At 41.1% G+C, this 14,507-nt stretch overlaps 1 long non-coding RNA gene across 1 annotated transcript in view; it reads right to left on the bottom strand.

The window, feature by feature from the left end:
• Nucleotides 1-3,307: 3,307 nt before the first annotated feature.
• The window catches only part of LOC142828966 (uncharacterized), a 28,720-nt gene continuing 17,520 nt past the window's right edge, over nt 3,308-14,507 (bottom strand). The window contains exon 3 of the long non-coding RNA XR_012903155.2: nt 3,308-3,790. This is a non-coding gene — a long non-coding RNA (uncharacterized LOC142828966). The remainder of the gene's footprint in view (nt 3,791-14,507) is intronic.

Genomic DNA, 14,507 nt, shown 5'->3' with positions numbered 1-14,507 from the left:
ACTCAGAGTGCATCTACACAGCAAGCCATTATTTTGAAATAATGTTGAGCTGAAGGACTTCTTACTCTGACTCCTTTAATCTCGTTTTACAAGGAGTAAGTGAAGTCACAGGACGAATACTCTAACTTGGACTTCCTGCTGTGTAGACAAGAGCCAAAAATCGCATTAAGCTATTCCCACTTCAGCTACACAATTGATGTAGCTCAAGTTGCATAGTTTAATTTTACTTTTTCCCTGCTGTGTAGTTGTGCCCTAAGACTTTACACCAGTCTCAGGGCTGTGACTTGAAAGTACACTCAAGCCTTCACTGAGATAGCTAATTATTATCCCCATTATACAGATAGGGAAAGAGACAGAGTGACTTGCCCAAAGACAAGAACTGTCAGCAATCCCAAATTTTGATTCTCAGTTCTGTTTTCTAAGCACTAGACAATACTTCCTACCAGCTTTTTGCTTGGTCTGTGTCCTTTTCCTAAGGCATAACTGAAGAAGATTGTTTTATTTTCTTCTTCTCTATTCCCTTAGCAACTCTCTGCCCATTGAACAAACAGAGCAGATGTCTGGTGTGTGGTTACATTTTTGGCATGGTTAATTCTCATTAGTCTAAGAATGTACAACATGTAACTGTACTAGTGAGGCACAGACTGTTTAGCAGAGGGATTCTTCCAGACAGACAAGAGAAAAGGAAGAGCTGCTGCAAAGTTTACATTACAAACACATTAAAACTTTCACGCTCATCGGCAAGGCAAATGTTAGTATTAACATCTGAGCTTTATTACGGGTGCCTGTTTATCATCCTAATCAGCATCCAATCCAGATGAAAATAATTATAATGAAGATATCCTTTTCCTTCCTATTTAATGAATTTGCACATTTACAGTTTGAAAATTAATTCCTGTAATTCTATTTTAGCCTGTGTGTTATGGACAATTTGTAATCACGTGTGAAAGATTAGACCCCAGGCACATTTAATGGGGATGTTTTAATAGTGCAGATGGCAAAACAGCCTCTAGAAGCAGGTCTGGTGGGTATTTTGTGAAAGCAAATTCAGTCAAAATGCATCCAAAATGACATACTGCACAATTGCTGCACTGGGGACCTCTATTAAAATTTCACACATTTAACTCTTCCCCCACACCCCTTTTAATTATAATTTTGCAAAATAAAGTAGGAGACATGTACCTTCCTTCATGCATCAGGAAAGGTCAATGGTAATCAGCATTCAGAATGAAATTTTATTGTGGCTCAATATGTTGGGGGTGAGGAGGAATATTCTAAAGTATTGAGTGTGAGAGAACACGTATAGGGAGGAATTTTCAGCACCATCCAAAGGTGATATACACCCACCCATGCCTCCTGTTCTATTATTCAAGGTGCAAACAACTTCCCACTTGTATAGCAAGGAAAGTGGATTCTAGTAATTCTTGGAACTAGGCTCCTGATTTTCAAAGTAACCTCCGAGTCCTTTTGCAACTGAATTGTATAGTATTTTGACATCTAAATATGTGGCCACCCAGTTAGACTATTTCTGGTATGTAAAGCTACATATCTACTGTTGTTTTTGTGTGTGTCCAGAATCAGAGTCACAGCCTTCAATAGGTTTCCATTTTGCAAGACTTGTCTGAAAAGAGCCCAGTACATTTTGGGGGACCATTTAAACAAGCTGTCATATAATAATAATTAGCAACCAATCCTAATAGCAGTTTGATGTTAAAGAAAATGTACGGGTCTGGACCCACAGGTGAGATAGGCAGAGAAAAGCTCATCTTCACCTGATCTTGGTGTGGCTTCAGCACAAGATAGGCACCTAGACACCTATAGTCAGACATTGTCCACTTGCCCAGTGCCAAAATGTATGCATCTAGGAGACTTTTACAGGGAAAATCTTGGTGCCAAGGAATTTAGGTTCCTCTAGGGCTAGGCAGCAGTAGAACAGGTATTTCAAGGGTCTCATTCGCACCTATATTTTTTGACTTAGACACTTCAGCTGCATCTAGACTGGCATGATTTTGCGCAAAAGCAGTTGCTTTTACGCAAAATCTTGCCACCTGTCTACACTGGCCACGAGTATTTGCGCAAGAACACTGACTTTGTAATGTACAAAATCAGTGGTTCTTGCACAAATGCTCTGACGTTCCCACTCAGGGATAAGCCCTCTTGCGCAAGTATTCTTGCGCAAGAGAGCCAGTGTAGACAGCCACATTAATTTCTTGCGCAAGAAAGCCCAATGGCTAAAAAGGCCATTGGAGTTTTCTTGCACAAGAGAGCATCTACACTGGCACGGATGCTTTTGCGCAAAAGCAAATCTTTTGCACAAAGGCACATGCCAGTATAGATGCTCTCTTGCGCAAATACTTTTAACAGAAAAACTTTTCCATTAAAAGTATTTGTGCAAAATCATGCCAGTCTAGACTCAGCCTTCAGTTCTTTTCTGTGAATTTGGCCCAAAGTGTTTTATACCTCGGCTACATCTACACTGGCATGAATTTCCGAAAATGCTTTTAACGGAAAAGTTTTCCATTAAAAGCATTTTCGGAAAAGCGCGTCTAGATTGGCAGGATGCTTTTCTGCAAAAGTACTTTTTGTGGAAAATCGTCTGTGGCCAATCTAGACACAGTTTTCCGCAAAAAAGCCCCGATCGCCTTTTTCGTGATCGGGGCTTTTTTGCGGAAAACAGTACTATGTTGTCTACACTGGCCCTTTTGCACAAAAGTCTTTCGGAAAAAGACTTTTGCCCGAACAGGAGCAGCATAGTTTTTCTGGAAAAGCACTGATGATTTTACATGAGATCGTCAGTGCTTTTCTGGAAATTCAAGCGGCCAGTATAGACAGCTGGCAAATTTTTCTGGAAAAGCAGATGATTTTCTGGAAAAACTTGCCAGTCTAGACACAGCCCTCCTGTATAAGTAAAATCTTGTGATAGGGTAAAGAGGCCACAGACAAGCAGTGAAATACATAGGAAAAAACTATTGGGCAACATTTACTTTGCGCATTCTTGTGCAAGAAGATATGCAAATGAAGCATGGTGATGAATATCACCATGACTCATTTGCATATCTAATGAGCTGCCATTTTTGTGCCAGGGAATTTTGCTCAAGATTGCACAAACCCTCCCTCTTGTGCAAGAGCCATTGTGCATGAAAATAAGCAGCAGAAAGGCTCTTGCACAAGAGGGGGTATTTACACAAGAAGGAGAAGTATAGACTGCTCCTTCTTGGGCAAAAGCCCCTTTTGCAAAATGGCGGCTTATTAGGTATGCAAATGAGGCATGGCGATATTCATCACTATGCCTCATTTGCATATCTTCTTGCGCAAGAATGAACAATGCGGACATAGTCTTGGGCTTTCTAGCATGGCCTTATTTTACCTGAAGCCCATGTAAGTTGGGAGGGGAAACAAAAGAAAAGAGACTGGTTGAGTTCAGGGCTGACTTGCAAGGAAGGAGGATGGAGCTTTGCCTGGAGAGAGTTTTTCAATAGCATCGTGGAGAGATGGACCTGCTAACTGGAGAACACATTGGGGAGCAGTTAGACCCCCAGGAACAGGTGATTTGAGTAAGAGATTTTTTGGGACCTAACCTTCAAGGAAAGGGCAGTGATACCCCGGGGGAAAAGTGGTGGGCAGCTTGGAATTGAACTGTTTGCTTTATGTTTAGAACACCAACTCCTCTTTTTACCCTTCATTGGAATAGACTAAAGGGACAACTAACTGGTGTGCTGGAGGCTCACCTCAGTGCGCATGTGAAGCAGAGATTTCTTCATGCCTTGGGTCTGTGGATATGCTGGCACATCTGCAAAATCCATTGAGGTGATGCTTTAGACAAGCTACTACCAACACCAGCATGAAAAGTTCAATGGAAACATGGACCACTAATAAATCCTATCCAAATAAGGAGACTATAACATTTCTATTTACTATAATCTATTTCACAGACTTTGCTTAACTAAGTGGTATCAGCTGGGAAACCTTAAAAGAATATTTAAGTAAAAATAGATGGGTTATTTCTTCCTTTTGAAGAATATGCTCAATTTATTTACATTTACCTCTACTAGCCAGTGAAACTGCTAACAGAGAAACTATAGGAAAGATGCTGAAAGGGAAAGGTTCTATTTGTGAATTCAGTCTGTCCTTGATTAGGTTTATATTAATATTAATCGCAACAGAAAAAAATGGGATTTCAAGTATCTCAAGAGTTTATCTAATGCATGAGAAATGCATAGAAAGCATGTCTGCCTCGTTCTACAGAACGATTGTACCTAAGGCATGAAAGTCAGGTGCAAAGATTCAATCCCATGCTTATTTCATGTACAATAACTTACTTGACTGCATTTTTATTTCTTTCCAAAGATCACTCCTCCTTTTGGCTCATATTCCTCCTGTTGATGAAAGTTGGGCAAGATGCAGCCTGTGGACTGCATCTGGCCACTTTCTATTTATATCCTGCTTCCCATGCCACCAAATTTCTAGGCAGGATCCAATTTAAATGGTCATGGCTTCCAATCGTGGCACTATCCTAACAGGGGCTGGAGCTGAATGAACTCTTTAAATAGCCATAGCAATTCCGAACAACAGTCAGACAACAAGATAGTTGTGGGACTGAACGCCTCATGCCTTTTGATGTGTTTTTAATTCAAAGCCTCCAGCCCCAGTCAACTCGGTGGGGGAGCTAATCCCCAGCCCAGTCACTTCCATCCTACGTCCTGCTCTTTCCACCCCAGACCCTGCCTCTTCTGGAGGTGGAGTCGGCTTGTGAACACATACCAAAATTCAATAAGTGGCCCCTCTGCGAAAATTATTGCCTTGCTGTAGATGCACAAAGGGAAATTTCACACTGCTATGACTAGCAGTATTTGGCTCTTTGTTTTATGTGTTAGCAAGTTTTCAAGAAAAGCCGCAGAATGGGTTCTTTACAAAGGCTATCATAGTGCAGATTTTCCTATTTTTATGAAGGAGCGGTCTGTTGAACTGTCCTATATCAGTCTGTATAATTTCTACAAGTGAATGAATAATTCACAATTAATAATTTTTCATCCATCATTGCCTTCCTCCCCCTCCCCCTTCTCATAGAACATCTCTGATCAGACGGGCATTTTTGTAAATGTACGTGTAATTTGAAAATTTTCAATTAGTAATTGTTAATAATCTGGTTAGATTAATCATGAAGAGTTCTTCACATGTATGCAAAGTGAGCCTGACTGATACAACTCATTTATAGTGTAGTAGTTTGCACTCTATAGTTCCATAGAACCCAAGAGGACTACTCAGTGTATGATACTCATACATAGTATGTGGCAAACTCATCCCTATGTGACATTTTCCATGTGACACGTTGGTTATGTTTCGTCAGATAAGTCATATGATACTGCCAATTATATGACAATGATTAAGGAAGCTCTCTAGGCTCAAATACTCCATATGTGCAAATGTGAAATTTGGTTTCTGAAAACATTCAAGCCAGCAAAACCCATTCAATGCACATTGGAATGAAAACAAATGGAGTATGTGCAAAGCCATTTTTTGTAAGTGAAAGAATATTTTAAAGCTCTGTCTGAAGTATTCAGACTCCTTTAATTCTTACTAGAAAGTCACTGCAGTTATAATACTTTACATGTATCATATAACACACTTTCATTCCAAGAAATTCAAAGCACTTGATGATCATTCATGGTCATTAAAATTCACAACACCGCAAGGAAGTACAGAGGGAACATTTATTATTCCCTTATTACATATGAGGAAACCGAGGTAAAGAAGTTAAAGGTATGTCTACACTGCAATTAAAAACCCACAGCTGGCACATGCCAGCTGACTTAGGCTCATGGGACTTGGACTAAGGATCTGTTGAATTGCAGTGTAGACATATGTTCTCTGGATAGACCCTACTTTAAGATCCTACTCTAAGACTCCTACTAAGGACTCCAAATCTCAGGTTTCAGCCCAAGCCCAAACCCAAACATCTACACCACAATTAAACAACCTCTTAGCCCAAGTTCTACGAGCCTAAATCAGTTTGCATGGGCCAACCATGAGTGTCTAAATTCGGTGTAAGTATACCCTAGCTAACTTTCCTAAAGTCCAGTGAACTGATGAAGCAAGGGGCAGAACTTTGGGGTAGAACTGTGGGACAAAGTTCTCCTACAAATCTGAAAATTCGCTCTAATTTTTCAATATGCCCCACAAGTTTCTAGAATCTGGACTAAGTTTCATGTGCCAAGGACCGATTCATGATTTTGCGTTGTTCATATACTTTTGATCAAATCCAGTCAAAAAATAGTTTCCTCTCCACATTTTTCAAGTTTATTTGAACCTGTAGTTCAAAATAAACCTGAGGTAGGAAGAAACTTCTATAATTACTATAGCAACAACAGAATTTTTTTTTTTTTTTAATCTCCAACAACTTTAAAAATTTAGTGATTTAAGTTCAATGACTTTAGGCCCTTTTGTAACCATATGATATTACTACATACCACTGTCTCCTCATTCTTTGTGGGAGCTCAGAGCTTTAATGATTTAGGAACGTACAGGAAAAGCATTAGAGAATACAAGTGTTCTCTACACAGATCATGTCTCTCTCAAACAACTAAAAAGTTTCCTAAAACCAAGAGAAAAAGAACACATTCCTCACCAAATGTACACTTACTTTGGCTTGGCTACAATTTCAAACCCAGATCCTATTCTGAATTTCTGAATCATCTCATATCATTATAATGAGTCAAACCCAACCCCCAGAGCCACAGACCTGAAATATTTGAAATTTATATTCAGACTGCAATTCTGTGGCATGAAAGCATTTGTCCTTACAACAGAGTGCTCAAGTTAATTGAAACCACTACTGAAGTGGCTTTCATGTAAACATTGGATTATTTCAAATTTTGAATTGCACTAAACAAAAGGGAAAAAAGTGGATGGACAGCATGACTGGTTTCTTCTAAGCTGAGAGTGCTTTATTCAATAACATTTGTTTTGATAATTCAACCTTTTGTTTATGATGTAGCATCTAGATATGCCCACACAAAACATAAAATATGGCCTTCTTGTCAGAGTCTATAGGTTGTTCATTTTTATAAAAGTTCCTATCATGACAATATGATCTTTAGTTAAAAGTTATTAGCACATTGTACAGAAAGGTGACTGAATGATGTAAAGGACATCTGGAACAAACCCATGCACTTACTGCTCTGCAATAACAGATTATTACAAAAGCACCATTGGTGTGTCAGTTGTGATACAGAGCTGAAGGATTTAGAATTTCAATAGCCACATCTCAGAGAAGCACCTCACAGGATCAGGTCTTATTGATTGCAAAATAAGCTTCTAATTTAAAAAAGAAAGGGTCCAATCTGTGAGATTTATTATGTACTCAGAACTCCAATTGTAGTCATTGGGGTTTGTGTGGAGGAAAGCAAGAAGAGGGGCCCATAGAAACTGTCATTACCAGAAGAGACTGGTGGTGTGTCTATTTAAGTATTATGCTCCAACAATGAGGAAGTTGGCTGCATCAGAGAAACATGAAACAGCTGCACAATACACCTACTTGGGTATTATCACACCATTGGTGGATTTTCCCTCTCCCCGCACACACACTCATTCCAGCTGGTGTTTGGTTTATGCCCAGAATAATTAGGACTGAAATAGCCTTTGTAGTTTTTATCCTAGCTATAGTAAATCCAGATGTCACCATTATTCATATAAAAGTCTAATCCTTATCTAAATCTTTCCCTCAATATTTCCCATGTCAGAAAAATCCACAGGTGGACTATTCTCTGTATAATTTCCTTTTAAGATAATATTTCTATTAATTTCTTCAAATGTTCCATTTTCTCTATTATGGGAAAAGGTAAATAAGAAAGCTCAAATTGACTTCCCTGTACTATTAAATAAGCATCTCATACACTGTACATTTTCCCCTTAAATTTTCCATGCTAAATAGCCCTAATCTGCTTCACTCTGTAAAATACTTTTCCCATTTTACCCATCCCAAATCATCTAATCATTTTTATTTTGCCATTTTTCAAGATCTTTCTTCTTTCTCCTACAGTACACTAACACAGTTATTGAAAAGATAGTAACTTAAAAAGATTGACCTTATTGCAGACGATTAACAGAAAAAGAGTTATGAGTATTCAGTAATAATGAAATGAAAATATCTTTAATAATCAACTGGAATTTAAAATAATTTTGAATAGCTAACTTAACAAATATACCATTTATATTTAGTAGTATAAGAATTGTATATGAAATCAGTGTCATTTGTTATTAAAAGCTATTGGTATCTCAATTCTAGGAGTGTTTACAAAAAGTTCAAACATGTTCTAGACTTCAGAGGAATGAGAACAAATATGCTTTTGAATCTATCTGTTCAGCAGAGAGCAGAATACCATAATGAACAGAGAGAAATTCTGACTGCATTGAAGCCAATGGGAGTTTTGTCATCACTTCAGTGATTTCACCCCACATTCCATAGTTCTGCCCATGCTTAGAAACAGTGACTCAGCAAAGCAATCAAAATGTCTGTTTGAATGGGATTTCCCCACCAGTTTTATCGATTAAATACAATTAGATTCAGAGGTGTTGAGCCCTTTCTGTAAAGTCACGCATACCAGCAGTGTGAAGCTCAACCTTGCAGGGATTAGGGCCAACATTTTCAAAAGTGCTCAGCGATGTTGGGTCTCTCACTATTTTGGGTTCCAAATATGACATTCTTTAACTTTGATTTGTGAAAGAGGGCAATACAATTAATGCCTATCTATATGGTTTTACAGAAAAGAGATTCTGTCAAATTAATCTGATATTTCTGATGCAATGCACATTAAAAGCTAGCTGATGGACAGATCTCAAAATGTAATTGTAAATCAAATTGAATAATCAAAAAAAGGGTGTTTCTGTACTGGTGTCCCACAAGGATTGCTTCTTGACCCTACATTATTTAAACTTTGTTATTTAGTCACCTGGAAGAAAATACAAAATTACAATTCATAAAGTTTCCTGTTGACACACAAAAAAAGGAGGGAGTGTGGTAAATAATTAAGTGGGCAGATCACTGATTCAAAGTGATTTGGGTTGCTTGATAAACTGGGTCCAACAAACAATATGCTATTTAATGTAAATAAATATAAATGAATACATCTTGGAACATTATATATATAGGTCACACTTACATGCTATCTTGGGAAGCAGTGACTGAAAAAAGATTTGTAGGTTATGATGGATAATCAGCTAAATATGAGTGATGAAGATGATCCATGGATACATAAACAGGGGACTCTTGAATAGGAATGTAGGGTATGTCTACACTACAATGTTAATTCGAACTAACTTAGTTCGAATTAGTTAATTCGAACTAAGCTAATTCGAACTAACGGATCCAGAATAAAAAACTAGTTCGAATTAGCATTTTGCTAATTCGAACTAGCATGTCCACATTAAGTGGACCCTGAACCGGGCTAACAAGGCTGGAAGCAGTGCCGGCAGGGCATCTGAGGAGGACTTAGAGCGTGGAGATGCTGTCTCAGGCTAGCCGAGGGCTGTGCTTAAAGGGTCCCGACCCCCACCCCGGACAGACAGTTCTCAGGGGTGCCCCGCTTGCAAAGCAGTCCTGGCTTGGATTGCCCGGACTACCCACACTGGGCACATCACAGCACTCGGCCATCAGACCGACTGCACTTGCCACAGGCTGCCATCTGGGGAGAGGGGGCAATTGGGAGCTGCAGGAGACCCCCAGAAGCCCGCAGAGCCAGCCCAGTCCTCCCCATCGGGGGCTCGTGCCCCATTCCTCCCTCACCTCCTTCCACTTACCCTTCCCTAGCCCCTCTTCTTGATGTACAAAATAAAGATAATGTGTCTTCCAAAATGGAATCTGTCTTTATTGAACAAAACTGGGGGAGACTGAGAAAAGGAGGTGGGAGAGGGGAAGAGAGAGGCTGGGAGAGGGGAGGGCAACTAAAAAGATCAGGGGTTGGGAACAGGTCCCATATGAAGAGAGGCTAAAGAGACTGGGACTCTTCAGCTTAGAAAAGAGGAGATGGAGGGGGGACAGGATAGAAGTCTCTAAAAGCATGAGTGGGGTGGAGAGGGTGCATACAGAAAAGTTCTTCATTAGTTCCCATAAAGAAGGTCTAGAGGACACCAAAGGAAAGGAATGGGTAGCAGGCTTCAAACTAGTAACAGAAAGTTGTTCTTCACAAAGCAAAGAGTCAACCTGTGGAACTCCTTCTGCAGGAGGCTGTGAAGGCTACAACTAGAACAGAGTTTAAAGGGAAGTGAGATCAAGTCAGGGAGGCTGGGTCCATGGAGTGGTATTAGCGAGGGGGTAGGAGTGGTGTCCCTGTCCAAGGTTTGTGGAAGGCTGGAGAGGGATGGCACGAGATAAATGGCTTGGTCACTGTCTTCGGTCCATCCCCTCCAGGGTCCTAGGGTTGGATGCTGTCTGCAGACAGGATACTGGGCTAGATGGACCTTTGGTCTGACCCAGGACGGCCATTGTATGCTTAGGGCTCAGTGTTGGGGGTCTCTCTGGACCCCCTTGATTCTCTTGCACACCTGCTCCTGGGTGGCCAGGCTGGCAGCTCTCCTGCCCTAGACGGCCACTTTCCTGTGCCTAGTGTGGAGATCGTGGACGAGGTCCACAATGTCTGCACTAGCCCAGGAAGGTGCCCGCCTCTTGCGGTCCCGGGCAAGCTCCCGGGAGCCGCCAGCCTGGTCCCGGGAAGAGGGGGAGGGCTGGAGGGCATTGGGTGGGTGGCTCGATCCGTGCCAGGTGCAGGGTCTGCTGGCTGGGTGCTGGCAGGCTTGCACCTGGCACGGGCACCGTAGCCAGCCCGTGCCCCTTTAAGGGGTCCGGGTCTGGGAGGGGAGCAGAAGAGTTTCCCTGGTGTTGGCCAGAGTGGCCTCCAGGGAAAGCTGGGGCGGGCTAGCCTCCCACTAGTTCGAATTAAGGGGCTACATACCTCTTAATTCGAACTAGCTAGTTCGAACCAGGCTTAATCCTCGTAAAATGAGGTTTTTCTAGTTCGAACTAAGCGCTCCGTTAGTTCGAATTAAATTCGAACTAACGGAGCGCTAGTGCAGCGCCCATGAAAGTTAGTTCGAACTTACGTCTGTTAGTTCGAACTAACTTTGTAGTGTAGACATACCCGCAGAGATTATTTTAACCTCTTTATTTGACACTGTTAAGACTGCTGCTGGAATATGCTGCCTAGTTCTGATGTCCATAATTTGAGGAGAATGGTGATAGATTCTAGGGGAAAACCATGAGAATGACTAAAGAATTAGTGACAGATTCAAAAAACAGGACAATGTAGTGCTACATAGTCTTGTTTTTTGTTTCAGCTACACCAGACTAACAAGGCTACATTTCAATCACTATTGACAGACTCAAGAAGCTCAATCTAGTCTGACAATCTGAAGGAGCTCAATCTATTTAGTTTAACAAAGACAAGTGAAGGGGTGACCTGATCACACTATAAATATGTACCTAGGGAACAAATATTGAATAATGGGCTCATCAGTTTAGTAGAGAGAAATATAATATGGTTCAGTGAGTGGAAGTTGAAGCAAGGTACCTTCAGAATGGCAATAAGGCTCTGCTCTTCCCCCTTCCTCCCACATACCCTTCTCTGAGTTAGCATAATTAACTATTGGAACAATTTAGCAAGGGTTGTTGTGGATTTTCCAACTCACAATTTTTAAATACAAATTGGATGCTTTGTTATAAGAGATCTGCTCTAGGAATTGTTCTGGAGAAGGTTTATGGTCTGTGTTACATAGGGTGCAGGCTGAATGATTACCATGGTCCCTTCTGACTTTGAACTATATGAATCTAGCAGCATTCATAGATTCTACTCATTTCATCTAGAGTTGTATATTCTGAACACTGCTGAACATCTAGGATCTTAAGCCCCTCCTCATCCTTCTCCTCCTCCCCCCCCCCCCCGCAATCTATTTTTTTCTTTTGTCTTTTTACAGAGAGTTTAAAAACATCTTTAAATCCTGCACTTCAAGCTCTTTTTCAGGTTACATAATATTGATTGGATACTACTGAAAAGTTAGTCAGTTTGTTTTATTTTATTGGGTACCAACTCCAAGATATGACCATTTTATAGGCACAGTCAAGGAAAGTACAACTTTAACTCCATGTCTTGAGCAAATAAAATAAACTTCCAATCAAGCAATATAGACTTTTTTTGTCCTGATAGAGTAGTTAGCAGGAAGGATGTGAATCAAGGTTGTAAAGTTAGGCATTCCTTCATGACAACCTCACTAATTCAAACAGATTCACCTAGGCATGTGAAACAGAGCTGCACACATTTTGTTGAATACTTGCTTACATAACCCTAAAATAACTTGTCCTGATTTTGAACCTTAGATGTGAATTTCATATTATTATGCAGTAATGTCTTTTGTTGTTTGTTGGCTTCACCAATATACGCATCTCAAATGTAAAATCATGAGGGTAATATAATAATCCAAGGTTGCTATGGCCCCTAAGAATAGTTCAGAAATTAAAGTGTGCTATGTTATTGTTGAATACAGATTCCCTTTCTGTATTCATTTAAAGGGAGATTTTCAAAGACACAAAATGGCAGTTAAGTGACTAATTCTCTCTAAGTTTAAATGGGAGTTAGGTGCCTAACAGCCTTTTGTTCCTGGGAAAATTTCTTACTTAAAATACACGTTTCAACATGTGTAAGTTCTTGGCTTTGTTGACAGTGGCATAATTCATTTTATATTGTCTATTTCAATCCATCTAAGCAGTATTGCTTGATGTGTTGCAAATCTAAAAAAATATATCAACTAAGACTTTGTTATTACATGTATTACAGTCCTGCTTAGAGGTGCTAACCAAGATAGGAACCCCATCACGTAATGTGCTATATAAGTGCTCAATAAAAGATATTCTGGCAACAAATATTTTTATATAGGCAAGATAAATAAAATATGGGAGAAAGGTATGATTGTGATCTCTATTTTATAGATGGAAAACCAAGGCACAGAGACATTAAGGGCTCGTCTACCCTGGCCCCTTTTCCGGAAGGGGCATGTTAATTTCACCTATCGTAGTAGGGAAATCCGCGGGGGATTTAAATATCCCCCGCGGCATTTAAATAAAAATGTCCGCCGCTTTTTTCCGGCTTTTAAAAAAGCCGGAAAAGAGCGTCTACACTGGCCCCGCTCCTCCGGAAAAAGCGCCCTTTTCCGGAGGCTCTTATTCTTTGAAGTAGGAATAAGAGCATCCGGAAAAGGGCGCTTTTTCCGGAGGATCGGGGCCAGTGTAGACGCTCTTTTCCGGCTTTTTTAAAAGCTGGAAAAAAGCGGCGGACATTTTTATTTAAATGCCGCGGGGGATATTTAAATCCCCCGCGGATTTCCCTACTACGATAGGTGAAATTAACATGCCCCTTCCGGAAAAGGGGCCAGTGTAGACGTAGCCTAAGTGATTTGATCAAAGTCACATAAGTCTCTAGCAGAGCTGGCTTTAAATCTAGATCTCCTAATTCCTCAACCATTGCCAAACTTCCTCTGATCACTAAATACAAATATTCCAGTACTTTGCACATTTTAATGTAAATACACAAGATCCTGTTTCATCCCCATCACTTTTCTCAGGGAGGGAAATCTTATTTGTGTGTGTGTGTGGTGGGAGTGTCTACATTTGCAGGGCTTAACTCTAAATAAGCTAAGCAAATTGAGCTACGTTAATTGTGTAAAAGCGGTGAGGAGTCCTGTGGCACCTTATAGACAAACCGAAGTGTTGGAGCATAAGCTTTCGTGGGCAAAGACCCACAATCTGTTAATTGTGTAGCTTATTTTGAAATAGCTTATTTCAAAATAGAGAGCATTTACACAGCACTTATTTTGAAATAGAGCACTCTTCTTCTGACTTCCCTTATTCTTTCTACAATGAGGGTTATAGGAGTCAGAGTAAGAAGTCCTCCAGCTTGACAGTATTTTGATACTATTTCAAAATAGGTGCCTGCTGTGTAGACACAGACTAAGGGTATGTCTACACTACCCTCCTAATTCGAAATAGGAGGGTAATGTAGTCATACCGCAATTGCAAATGAAGCCCTGGATTTGAATTTCCCGGGCTTCATTTGCATAAAGCCGGCCCGCGCCATTTTTAAATGCCAGCAGTTCGAACCCCATGCCGCGCGGCTACACGCGGCACGGAGTACCTAGTTCGTATTAGGCTTCCTCATCGAGGTTTGGGGGGGAAGCCTCCAATGTCCACGATCTCCGCACTAGCCACCGGAACGCGGCCGTCTACGGCTGCATGGTTGCCAGCCTGGCCGCCAGGGGCCACCAGCGCAGCCGGGAGCAGGTGCGCTGCAAAATAAAGGACTTGCGGCAGTCCTACTCCCGGGCCTGCCTGCCAGGGGCCAACCCGGAGGCCTGCCCCCACTTCCATGCCCTGGACCGCATCCTGGGGGCTCATGCCGTCCCTGCCTCACGGGACGTGATTGACCCCGGGGCAGAGGGACCGCTCCTGGACACCGAGGAGGAGGAAG

This window comes from Pelodiscus sinensis, chromosome 5 (genome assembly GCF_052426305.1).
Source record: "Pelodiscus sinensis isolate ZL-2025 chromosome 5, ASM5242630v1, whole genome shotgun sequence".
Lineage (NCBI taxonomy): Eukaryota > Metazoa > Chordata > Testudines > Trionychidae > Pelodiscus > Pelodiscus sinensis.
The sequence above is the reverse complement of the archived record's forward strand: the minus strand, read 5'-3'. Positions and strand labels throughout refer to the sequence as shown.